General features: G+C 41.0%; 1 pseudogene; it reads right to left on the bottom strand.

The window, feature by feature from the left end:
- Positions 1 to 5,062: 5,062 nt before the first annotated feature.
- LOC140190906 (hydroxycarboxylic acid receptor 2-like) lies at positions 5,063 to 6,107 on the bottom strand (annotated as a pseudogene).
- Positions 6,108 to 14,013: the final 7,906 nt, after the last annotated feature.

The raw sequence follows: 14,013 nt of genomic DNA on the forward strand, positions 1-14,013 counted from the left end.
CGTGGAGAGAGTTGCAAATGTTGCAAGAGGAGTGGGAGAAAGCAAAAGGACACAGTCCATTAAAGGGTATTTCCACAACGTGTCATAGTTTATGTGTGTAGCTAAAGCAACTCCAGAATATTCCGGAGGTTTTTAATCTGAATTTAGTGGTTATTTGGTCCAGTGGTTGCTGATTGCGAACTGGAACCAAGAGCTCCTTACTAAACTCATCCATTTGCAAAATGAATTCTTACAAATTCTGCACATTGTACAGAATTTCAGAGTTATCATAATGGAAGTGAGGCAAGTTGAGTGTTGCAGCAGCAGCCTAGAAGATAAACTGCTCAGATGGTTTTCAGGACTTTACAGATACAGTGGCATGCAAAAGTTTGGGCAGCCCTGGTCAAAATTTCTGTTACTGTGAATAGCTAAGCCAGTAAAAGATGAACTGATTTCCAAAAGGCATAAAGTTAAAGATGACACATTTCTTTGATATTTTAAGCAAGAAAACTTTTTTATTCCTACCTTTTACAGTTTCAATATAACAGAAAAGGAAAAGGGCCCGAAGCAAACATTTGGGCACCCTGCACGGTCTGTACTTATTAACAACCCCTTTGGCAAGTATCACAGATTGTAAACACTTTCTGTAGCCAGCTAAGAGTCTTTCAATTCTTGTTTGGGGGATTTTCGACCATTATTCCTTGCAAAAGGCTTCTAGTTCTGTGAGATTCTTGGGCCGTCTTGCATGCACTGCTCTTCTGAGGTCTATCCACTGATTCTCGATGATGTTTAGGTCGGGGGACTGTCAGGGCCATGGCAAAACCTTCAGCTTGCGCCTCTTGAGGTAGTCCACTGTGGATTTTGAGGTGTGTTTAGGATCATTATTCTGTTGTAGAAGCCATCCTCTTTTCATCTTCAGCTTTTTTACAGACGGTGTGATGTTTGCTTCCAGAATTTGCTGGAATTTAATTGAATTCATTCTTCCCTCCACCACTAAGTGTTCCCCGTCCCACTGACTGCAACACAAGCCCAAAGCATGATCGATCCACCCCTGTGCTTAACAGTTGGAGAGGTGTTCTTTTCATGAGATTCTGCACCCTTTTTTCTCCACACATACCTTTGCTCATTGCGGCCAAAAAGTTCCATTTTAACTTCATCAGTCCACAGGACTTGTTTCCAAAATGCATCGGGCTTGTTTTGATGTTCCTTTGAACCTTTTGAATACAACCTTTTAGCTGCAATGAGCAAAGGTATGTTTGGAGAAAAAGCGGTGCAGAATCTCATGAAAAGATCACCTCTCCAACTGTTAAACACGGGGGTGGATTGATCATGCTTTGGGCTTGTGTTACAGTTGGTGGCACGGGGAACATTTCACTGGCAGAGGGAAGAATGAATTCAATTAAATGCCAGCAAATTCTGGAAGCAAACATCACACTGTCTGTAAAAAAGCTGAAGATGAAAAGAGGATGGCTTCTACAACAGGATAATGATCCTAAGCACACCTCAAAATCCACAATGGACTACCTCAAGAGGCACAAGCTGAAGCTTTTGCCATGGCCCTCACAGTCCCCTGACCTAAACCATATCGAGAAGCTGTAGATAGACCTCAAAAGAGCAGTGCATGCAAAACCACCCAAGAATCTCACAGAACTAGAAGCCTTTTGCAAGGAAGAATGGGCGAATATCGTCCAAACAAAAATTGAAAGACTCTTAGCTGGTTACAGAAAGCGTTTACAAGCTGCGATACTTGCCAAAGGGGGTGTTACTAAGTAGTGACCATGCAGGGTGCCCAAAATGTTGCTTCGGGCCCTTTTCATTTCTTGTTCTTTTGAAACAGTAAAAGATGGAAATGAAAAAGTTTTCTTGCTTAAAATATTAAAAGAAATGTATCATATTTAACTTTATACCTTTTGGAAATCAGCTCATCTTTTACTTGCTTAGCTGTTCGTAGTAACAGAAATTTTGACCTGGGTGCCCAAACTTTTGCATGTCACTGTAAGCCTGAAATGACATCTGCAATTTGCCTCTCCGCTAAGGACAAACAGGAAGTGACAACGCTTTTAGGTGAACGGTTAAGCAATAAACAAGAGGAGCAAGAGTAGGTTATGTAGCCCAATGTGCCTGTTCTGCTTTCAGTGAAATTATTACGGACCGTTTCTTCAGTGCTCCATTCCTAGTAATGGAGTTAGGCCTGCTTCAGTATGTCTTCAGGTCACGACTGATTGGTTTGTAAACTTTCTTCCGGTATACCTGTCTAACTGCAGCAGCATTTCAAACACGTTTTATACTTCTCTGCATTAAAGTTACCCAAAAGCTCAGCTTTCAACAGATTTTGAGGAAGGGAGTTCAAAGATTCATGTGCTTGAAAATGGTTGCACCATTTTGTCTTAAGTAGAGAAAATCTTAATTTTAAAAAGTTATCTCTAGTTCTGGATTCTCATAATGAAGAGATGTCCCTTCCACAGTCATCCTGTCAAGACCACGTGAGCTCTTATGTTTTTAATCAATTCACCTTATCCTTTTCTAAACTCCAGCAGATACATTCCAGGTCTTCCAAACTCTCCTTATAAGATAATCATCACATTTCAAGTCTAATATACTTTTTCGGAAACACTTCCAAAACCTTCAAATAAGAAGATCCGCATTATACTGCACCCTCCTGATATGATCTCAACAGCTGCCCATATCAATGAAGTATGATCTCCCAATATTTGTGTTCAATTTCCTTGGCAAAAAGAGAGTGACATTGTGACATTCCCCTGATTACTTCTTGTACATTCATTTAAGCCTTTAGCAAATCTGCAAAATCCGCCAATACCTTTAATGTGCTCACTCATTCCTTGGTCCAGATAGAGAGGATCATTTGAAGGCAAGACTTCATTTTTATCTCCATGCTCAAGTTTACCATGATTCCCAGCTGCCTGTTTGTCTTGAAGACATGGACAACCTACAGGAGGCACTTCAAGAAGTAGCATCAATGTGGTTTCCATAAAAATCCTCTGAATCCTGCACAGAATACTATTGGTAAACCGATGTGTTCTCCTCACCTGGACAACTTCACCAGCAATGAAGCTCTCCTCACATTTAGACTTCACCGGTGAGTTAGCCATATCTGTTCCATGCCAGTCTCCCAAAATAGGCAACATTATTCTGATGGGTTTCTTTCAATTCTGTTCAACTTTGTTTCAAACCTGTAATCTTTTTTTAAATATTGTGAAGAGTAGAAACATCTGAATGTTCTAGTTCACCCCCCCCCCCCACTCCACATTCCAAATTCAGAGGTTAGGGTTAATGAGTTCTGGGCATGTTATGTTGGCAGCAGAAGCATGGAGGAACTTGTGGACTGTCCCCAGCACCTCGCAAACGATGACGCAGACAATGAGTTTCACTGAATGTTTCAATGTACTGATGTACATGTAACAAATAAAGCGATCTTTATCTTTATTTTTGTACTTGCTACAGAGAGAGTACAAACTGCTTGGTAAACTTAGAGACGTTGGCAAACTTCTCGATCTAGATACACTACCGTGCAACTGGGTGTTGGGGTTATTAACTAACAGACCTCAGGTAGTCAGGAAGCACATCCCTGTTCACCTCCTCCTTCCCCATTAACCTCAGGACTGGTGCACCCACCCCGAGCTGTGTGTTAAGCCCACTGCTGACACTCTGTTCAAACATGACTTCAAGCTCAACATCCGGGTGATCACATTGTCAAGTTCACTGCTGACATGACAGTGGTGGGTTTCATAAACCAGTAATGATGAAATGGCCTACAGAGAGCAGGTGGAAGAGCTCATGGTCTGGTGCCAAGTAAATAACCTCTCCCTCAATATCTACAATACAAAGGAGTTGATTATCGACTTCAGGAGAACTCGTACCATGCACACACGTCTGTGGCACAGCAGTGAAACTGCGAGCGGTTTCAAACTCCTGGGAGTGCCCATCTTGCACAAACTCTCATGCTGTAAAATTGAACATAAGACAATAGTATTATTGGTATTCAGTTGTACGGACAGTTCCAGACAGATTATCCAGCACTGCAAACTTTGACACAATGGCCTTGGTATATCTACCACACCATTCAGCTGTCTTTGACTAGTTTCAGCTATCAGTAAATAAAAATGCCCAATTTCTGAATCCATGCAAATAATATAGATTTCACAGTAGGCTCTGCTGCACATTAGTCCAAAATATCTGAAAACACACCAGTCACAGGATATGATTTGGTCAACAGAATATGAGATTCTGCAGATGCTACAAATCCTGAGCTTCACTTCTTCTGATGATGGGTCTTGGCCCAAAATATCAACTGTTTATTCCCCCCGCCCCATAGATACTGCCTGACCTGCTGAGTTCCTCCAGAATTTTGTGTATGTTGCATATGATTTGATAACTTCCCATAATCACTTCCAGAAGGGAAAAAAAATAGAGACATCTTTTTAAAGGAGGAACACAGCAGCGTAATGGAGAAGAGGTGTGGCACTGGGTGGAAATCTGTTTCAAAGTACCAGCGCAGGCAGAATGCGTTCTCTGCCATCTGTGTGTTACACATTTCAATGAAACAGCAGCAGCAACGATCCAAATTCCCCCAGTTATTAAGTTAATATCAGAAATGCATACACTGATTACAATCTATTCAAAATGCTTTTATAGCTTGCAACAAACAATTGGTTATAAAACAAATTACAACAAACGATTAATTAATGAACACACAACTTTTTTTTAGTGGAGATGATTCAAAGTGTAATATTAGGCAGGTTTCCCTTTTCTTTATCAAAACTCTCATCCTATTTCCTTACAATGTCCACTTTGATCCTGACAAAGGTCCACAGAAATCCATCATGTGATCCATGAGCTTGTGTGTATGTTGGCACCATTTTCTCTAGCAACACGTAAATGAGCTAAATGAGTGTAGCTGGTTGTGGGTAATCTTAGAAACTTCATCCTCGAAACCTGAGGGATCAGTCATCATAGTCCCAATGAAAGAGAGATAGGATAAATGCAAGTAATTTCATACAGCACATAATCGCCACATTTCTTCCTGAGGAAATATGAAAAAATTACGCAGATAACTGGCTGAGCTTCATATATTCCCTGTTGACTCCATTTGAAAGTGATCAAAGGTGTCGCAGACTGAATATCTTTCAGGTTCAACAACTTGTTGGATTTCTTGCTTTGGATGCAATGAACGCTTTGTCCCTGATCTGAATAACCTGATATTATGAGAAATAAGAGTTTTCTTCAAAGTTTCTTTAAATGATGAACTTGAGAAGTAGTAAATAACCGGGTCCAGCACACTATTCAAATAGGTTATGCACAATGTATTGTAGAATATCTGAACACAGACGTTAAATAACTCAGTCTTTTAAATTGCTTGAAATTAAAACGGTGATTACAGCAATATTGCTGGGTAGGAAGCAGATGACAAAAGCTGCTGCCACAGCTATCACAAGCCTCATAACTCTTTCATATTTAATCCTCATTTCAGATTTCATCTGCTTTAGCCTCCAGATAATACTGCACGAGGAGAACAGGATCACTGAAATCGGTAAAATAGACTTGAAAACAATAAAAATGTTACTAGTCCAAAATGCTGTGGGGCTTAGAGGCTGAGTTACGTTAAATGGCTCACAGTTAGTTACGTTGTGATGTGTGAAGGTACGAGGTTCTATCAGAATGTGCAAACAAATCAACATTGTTAGAAACCAGAGAACGAGTGATACCTTCACTGCAGTCCTTGTACAGATCTTGTTCACTTTATGGTGAGGGTGGATCACTTTGAAATAGCGATCAAGTGCCATAACTGTAAGGAAAACAACGCTCTCTGTCTGGTTCAGAAACATCAGGAATATCTTCAGACGGCACACAACATCACCAAAAATCCAGTTCTTCCCACGTATGTAGTAATCGGCTCGAAATGGCAGACAGCAGATCAGCAGAGTGTCGGCAATCGCCAGGCACAGTGAATAAACGGTGTTTGGTCTCCAGGATTTGACATGAAAACAGAAGATCCACAAAGCAATCATATTTCCAATTAATCCAAAGATAAATGTTAAAATAAGTATCGGTGGATTGTAGGCTGAATAAATGTCCTTCACTAAACGGCATACTTGTGTCTCATTACCCATCGTGGAGAGAGTTGCAAATGTTGCAAGAGGAGTGGGAGAAAGCAAAAGGACACAGTCTATTAAAGGGTATTTCCACAACGTGTCATAGTTTATGGGTGTAGCTAAAGCAAACCCAGAACATTCAGGAGGTTTTTAATCTGAATTTAGTGGTTATTTGGTCCAGTGGTTGCTGATTGCGAACCGGAACCAAGAGCTCCTTACTAAACTCATCCATTTGCAAAATGAATTCCTATAAATCTGCACATTGTACAGAATTTCAGAGTTATCATAATGGAAGTGAGGCAAGTTGAGTGTTGCAGCAGCAGCCTAGAAGGTAAACTGCTCAGATGGTTTTCAGGACTTTACAGATACAGTGGCATGCAAAAGTTTGGGCAGCCCTGGTCAAAATTTCTGTTACTGTGAATAGCTAAGCCAGTAAAAGATGAACTGATTTCCAAAAGGCATAAAGTTAAAGATGACACATTTCTTTGATATTTTAAGCAAGGAAACTTTTTTATTCCTATCTTTTACAGTTTCAAAATTGCAGAAAAGGAAAAGGGCCCGAAGCAAACATTGCGGCACCCTGCATGCTCAGTAATTAGTAACACATCCTTTGGCAAGTATCACAGATTGTAAATGCTTTCTGTAACCAGCTAAGAGTCTTTCAATTCTTGTTTGGGGGATTTTCGCCCATTATTCCTTGCAAAAGGCTTCTAGTTCTGTGAGATTCTTGCACCGTTTTGCATGCACTGCTCCTCTGAGGTCTCTCCACTGATTTTCGATGATGTTTAGGTCGGGGGACTGTGAGGGCCATGGCAAAACCTCCAGCTTGTGCCTCTTGAGTTATTCCATTGTGGATTTTGAGGTGTGTTTAGGATCATTATCCTGTTGCAGAAGCCATCCTCTTTTCATCTTCGACTTTTTTTTTTACAGACAGTGTGATGTTTGCTTCCAGATTTGCTGGTATTTAATTTAATCCATTCTTCCCTCTACCACTAAATGTTCCCTGTGCCACTGGCTGCAACGCAAACCCAAAGGATGATCGATCCACCCCCTTGCTTAACAGTTGGAGTCGTGTTCTTTTCATGAGATTCTGCACCCTTTTTTCTCCAAACATACCTTTGCTCATTGTGGCCAAAAAGTTCTATTTTAACTTCATCAGTCCACAGGACTTGTTTCCAAAATGCATCAGGCTTGTTTCAATGTTCCTTTGAACTTTTTGAATAGAACTTTTCAGCTGCAATGAGCAAAAGTATGTTTGGAGAAAAAGCGGTGCAGAATTTCATGAAAAGAACACCTCTCCAACTGTTAAGCATGGGGGTGGATCGATCATGCTTTGGGCTTGTGTTGCAGCCATTGGCAAGGGGAACATTTACTGGTAGAGGGAAGAATGAATTCAATTAAATACCAACAAATTCTGGAAGCAAACATCACACTGTCTGTAAAAAAGCCGAAGATGAAAAGAGGATGGCTTCTACAACAGGATAATGATCCTAAACACACCTCAAAATCCACAATGGACTACCTCAAGAGGCGAAAGCTGAAGCTTTTGCCATGGCCTTCACAGTCCCCCGACCTAAACATCATCGAGAAGCTGTAGATAGACCTCAAAAAAGCAGTGTATGCAAAACCACCCAAGAATCTCACAGAACTAGAAGCCTTTTGCTAGGAAGAATGGGTGAATATCCCCCAAACAAAAATTGAAAGACTCTTAGCTGGTTACAGAAAGCGTTTACAAGCTGCGATACTTGCCAAAGGGGGTGTTACTAAGTAGTGACCATGCAGGGTGCCCAAAATGTTGCTTCGGGCCCTTTTCATTTCTTGTTCTTTTGAAACAATAAAAGATGGAAATGAAAAAGTTTTTTTGCTTAAAATATTAAAGAAATGTATCATATTTAACTTTGTGCCTTTTGGAAATCAGCTCATCTTTTACTTGCTTAGCTGTTCACAGTAATAGAAATTTTGACCTGGGTGCCCAAACTTTTGCATGTCACTGTAAGCCTGAAATGACATCTGCAATTTGCCTCTCCACGAAGGACAAGCAGGAAGTGACAACGCCTTTAGGTGAACGGTTAAGCAATAAACAAGAGGAGCAAGAGTAGGTTATGTAGCCCAATGTGCCTGTTCTGTTTTCAGTGAAATCATTATGGACTGTTTCTTCAGTGCTCCGTTCCTAGGAATGGAGTTAGGCCTGCTTCAGTATGTCTTAAGCTCATGACTGATTGGTTTGTAAACTTTCTTCCGGTATTCCTGTCTAACTGCAGCAGCATTTCAAACACGTTTTATACTTCTCTGCTTTAAAGTTACTGAAAAGCTCAGCTTTCAACAGACTTTGAGGAAGGGAGTTCAAAGATTCATGGGCTTGAAAATGGTTGCACCATTTTGTCTTAAGTAGAGAAAATCTTAATTTTAAAAAGTTATCTCTAGTTCTGGATTCTCATAATGAAGAGATGTCCCTTCCACAGTCACCCTGTCAAGACCACGTGAGCTCTTATCTTTTTAATCAATTCACCTTACCCTTTTCTAAACTCCAGCAGATACATTCCGGGTCTTCTGAACTCTCCTTATAAGATAATCATCACATTTCAAGTCTAATATACTTTCTCGGAAACACTTCCAAAACTTTCAAATAAGAAGATCCGCATTATACTGCATCCTCCTGATATGATCTCAACAGCTGCCCATATCAATGAAGTATGATCTCCCAATATTTGTGTTCAATTTCCTTGGCAAAAAGAGAGTGACATTGTGACATTCCCCTGATTACTTCTTGTACATTCATTTAAGCCTTTAGCAAATCTGCAAAATCCGCCAACACCTTTAATGTGCTCACTCATTCCTTGGTCCACAGAGAGAGGATTATTTGAAGGCAAGACTTCATTATTATTCCATGCTCAAATTTACCATGATTCCCAGCTGCCTGTTTGTCTTGGAGACACGGACAACCTACAGGAGGCACTTCAAAGTACTGAAGAAGTCGCATCAATGTGGTTTCCATAAAAACCCTCCGTATCCTGCACAGAATACTACAGGTAAACCGATGTGTTCTCCTCACCTGGACAACTTCACCAGCAATGAAGCTCTCCTCGCGTTTAGACTTCTCCAGTGAGTCAGCCTTATCTTTTCCATGCCAGTCTCCCGAAATAGGCAACATTATTCTGAATGATTAATTTTTCAAAAAAAATTCAGGGACCTTCTCAAACTCTACTTGAGAAAGTATAGATTCCCCATCAATGCATGTGAATCCTTGGCCCATCACTGTTCAAAATGGAGAGGGGCTTCTCAGGGGTACTGAGGACAAGTGTATGACCAAAGTATGTGGTGACCAAGCATAAACAGTGAAAATAACACAGAGCATCCTAAACAACTCATCATTCAACACCTGCTTTTTTGTCTGTGGGAAAGTTTGAATTTCCCATGGTGGGGCTCTTCAACTATCCCGGAACCCAATTAAGTGGAACAGAAATGAGTCACCCTCAACTCAAAGAGGAAAACTAGAATTAAAAAAGTAGAGAAATATCAGTTAAAAATCTGCACTATTAACCTGTAGATATGGCTTTTTTATGCCTTTTTATCAATATTCCAAAATAAATATGAAGCATTTTAACAGCTAAACACTTAGCTAATACTAGTGTGCTATCCAGAACCGCAGCATGGAATTTCTTTTATTTAATCATTTTGTCCCACCTCTTTACCCAAACCATTGGTTATTTCTGGCCCTTCCTCAGCTGCTTGTATGTAAGGATGATGTGTTCCAAAGCTTTGATTTGATGACAAACTCCTGTGTTTGGCTTGAATGGGCAACCCTGCAAAAGTCAGTGGATACGAGCCAGTCCATCACAGGTAAAGCCCTCCCCTCCATTGAGCACATCTACATGGAAAATTGTCTCAGGAAAGCAGCATCCATCATTATGGACCCCCACTACACCTCCCACTGCTGCCATCAGACAAAAAGTACACAAGCCTCAGGACTCACTCCAGCAGGTTAACAAATAGTTATTACCCCTCAACCATCAGACTCTTGAACCAAATGGAATGACTTCACTCAATTTCACCAGACCCATCGTTGAAATATTCCCACAACCTATGGACTCACTTTCACGGACTCTTCATCTCAGGTTCTTTCTAGTTGTTGCTTACTTGTTTATTATTATTATTTCTTTTGTTTGTTGTCTTTCGCACACTGGTTGAAATGTTTGAAGTTGGTTCGGTCTCTCATTGATTCTATTATGGTTATTATTCTATTCTGGATTTAGTGAGTACGCCTGCAAAAAATGAATCTCAGGATTGTATATGGTGATGTGTATGTACTTTGATAATCAATCTGCTTTGAACTTTGAACTTTGAACTTTGCCTGTGTGACTTTCTCCATGGTCATTGTCAGATCGCTGGAGGGTAACCATGTAACCCCTGTCAGGAATTACTGCAGCTGCTGAAGAATTGAAGGATGCCCACTGTAACGTTTTAACCCATTCCAGTTTTGGAACTATAGAAACTCAGCTGAGTGAGAGATTTACTTTTAGTAGTTGCTGCCTTCAGTGCAATAAATGATACCTACATTGAACTTGAGATTCCTACAATTCACAAATACAAATATTTGTGCAGGCAGGAATTGAACTCTCTTAACCTGTGACAGCAATCTAATCATCCTCCATATCATGCCCAGAGTCCAGGACATTGTTATAATGGTTTCACTCTCTGCCCCTGAATAATCTCTAATACCTTAATAATTTTATTTTATTTAGTGATACAGTATGGTAACAGGCCCTTCCTGTTAGGAAGCGGACCCAAGTGCAGGACACAGGCACAGAGACTAGACACAGAGGCGGACTTGGACTTGACTTGAACCCGGAGCCAGGACTTAGACTAGACTTGGAAACAGAGCCTGGACTTGGACTGGCACATGATGAAACAGAATTCTTAACTCGGAGTAACAGCAAACGGCCGGACCTACTCAGCTGAAACGAGACAACTAAACCAAACAATAACAGACAATACGTATCTTGACACGGAAAAGCTCATGAAGTGGCAAACGGCTGGCAATCACTTGGCTGGGACTCAGAGCCTTGACTTAGACTGGGACTTGGAGCCTACAAAACAAAACAATGACAGACCACTCGCATCCCGGCTAGGAGCAGCGGCAAAACGGCCGACAACACTCAGCTGGACACCAGACGACAAACACAAACAACAACAGAAAATAGGTATCTTGACAAGTAGAAGCTCATGAGGATGGTCCCTTATTCTTGGCGGCTCAGAAGACGGTCTCTTATTCTTGGCGGCTCGGAACATTCATCGCCGCCCTGGCTACGGTGACAGACCCGCCCTAAGTAGCTGTAAACCGGGGTTTTTATCCTGCCGGTTCAGATGAAGATCAGGTGCCCTCATCAAGGAGCCCAGTGGAACACGGGGAAAAGGAAATTTACTGAAATGACTAGGTAACGGACCGGACCATGACACTTCCACCCTGACCAGCAGGCACCGCCCAAATACTACAATGTAACTAATTAATCTACTAATCCGTAACTCTTTGGAATGTGGAAGGGAAGCAGAGCATATTGGGTAATCTGGTTTAAGGACATTGCACTTTCTTAGAATCATGCACCATGAGAAGGCCACTCAACCCATCATGCAAATGCTAGCACTTAACAGATTTCCAGTAACTACCACTCTCTTTTACTACAATCATGTCAGGTTTCTCCTTTTTAAGTATATCTCCAGGATTCTTCTGAAAATGATCATTGGAGACAGCAAAATATATTCTGTGAATAAAGTGCTCTTGCCTATTTTGAATCTCCAATATGCATATGTCTGAATCTGGTCAAATTTTACTTTTTTACACATAGTTCGTCTCCATGGTACGCAGGGCCCCATTCCTGTCAACTGTACACAACCCAGGCAGTTCACAAGCTGACAATGCAGTTGCAGACTGGGTTCCCAGAAGATTCCAGCAGCCATCCCACCAGTCTCACAAACACTGTCCCTAATTTATGGACTGGCAATGAATTCTGTTTCATAGATGGGTTTCTTTCAATTCCGTTCAACTTTGTTTCAAACCTGTAATCATTTTTTTAAACATTGTGAAGAGTAGAAACATCTGAATGTTCTAGACCCCACCCCACTCCACATCCCAAATTCAGAGCTTAGGGTTAATGAGTTCTGGGCATATTATTTCGGCAGCAGAAGCATGGAGGAACTTGTGGACTGTCCCCAGCACCTTGCAAACGATGACGCAGACAATGAGTTTCACTGTATGTTTCAATGCACTGATGTACATGTAACAAATACAGTGATCTTTATCTTTATTTTTGTACTTGCTACACAGAGAGTACAAACCGCTTGGTAAACTTAGAGACATTGGCAAACTTCTCGATCTAGATAAATTACTGTGCAACTGGGTGTTGGGGTTATTAACTAACAGACCTCAGGTAGTCACGAAGCACATCCCCATTCATCTCCTCCTTCCCCATTAACCTCAGGACCAGTGCACCCACCCCGAGCTGTGTGTTAATCCCACTGCTGACACTCTGCTCAAACATGACTTCAAGGCTAAACATCCGGGTTTTCACATTGTCAAGTTCACTGCTGACATGACAGTGGTGGGTTTCATAAACCAGTGATGATGAAATGGCCTACAGAGAGCAGGTGGAAGAGCTCGTGGCCTGGTGCCAAGTAAATAACCTCTCCCTCAATATTTACAATACAAAGGAGTTGATTATCGACTTCAGGAGAACTCGCACCATGCACACACGTCTGTGGCACAGCAGTGAAACTGCGAGCGGTTTCAAACTCCTGGGAGTGCCCATCTTGCACAAACTCTCATGCTGTAAAATTGAACATAAGACAATAGTATTATTGGTATTCAGTTGTACGGACAGTTCCAGACAGATTATCCAGCACTGCAAACTTTGACACAATGGCCTTGGTATATCTACCACACCATTCAGCTGTCTTTGACTAGTTTCAGCCATCAGTAAATAAAAATGCCCAATTTCTGAATCCATGCAAATAATATAGATTTCGCAGTAGGCTGTGCTGCACATTAGTCCAAAATATCTGAAAACACACTAGTCACAGGATATGATTTGGTCAACAGAATATGAGATTCTGCAGATGCTACAAATCTTGAGCTTCACTTCTTCTGATGATGGGTCTTGGCCCAAAACATCAACTGTTTATTCCCCCCGCCCATACATAACGCCTGACCTGCTGAGTTCCTCCAGAATTTTGTGTGTGTTGCATATGATTCGATAACTTCCCATAATCACTTCCAGAAGGGAAAGAAAGACTAGAGACATCTTTTAAAAGGAGAAACATGGCAGCGTAATGGAGAAGAGGTGTGCAACTGGGTGGAAATCTGTTTCAAAGTACCAGCGCAAGAAGAATGCGTTATCTGCTATCTGTGTGTTACACATTTCAATGAAACAGCAGCTAAAATGAACCAAATTCCCCCAGGTGCGAAGTTAATATCAGAAATGCATACACTGATTACAATCTATTCGAAATGCTTTTGTAGCTTGCAACAAACAATTGGTTATAAAACAAATTACAACAAACTTGATTAATTAATGAACACACAACTTTTTTTTAGTGGAGATGATTCAAAGTGTAATATTAGGCAGGTTTCCCTTTCTTTATCAAAACACTCATCCTATTTCTTTACAATGTCCTCTTTGATCCTGACAAAGTTCCACAGAAATCCATCATGTGATCAATGAGCTTGTGTGTATGTTGGCATCATATTCTCTAGCAACAGGTAAATGAGCTAAATGAGTGTAGCTGGTTGTGGGTAATCTTAGAAACTTCATCCTCGAAACCTGAGGGATCAGTCATCATAGTCCCAATGAAAGGGAGATAGGATAAATGCAAGTAATTTCATACAGCACATAATCGCCACATTTCTTCCTGAGGAAATATGAAAAAATTA

This window comes from Mobula birostris, chromosome 31 (assembly GCF_030028105.1).
Source record: "Mobula birostris isolate sMobBir1 chromosome 31, sMobBir1.hap1, whole genome shotgun sequence".
In the NCBI taxonomy this organism is placed as follows: Eukaryota; Metazoa; Chordata; class Chondrichthyes; order Myliobatiformes; family Myliobatidae; genus Mobula; species Mobula birostris.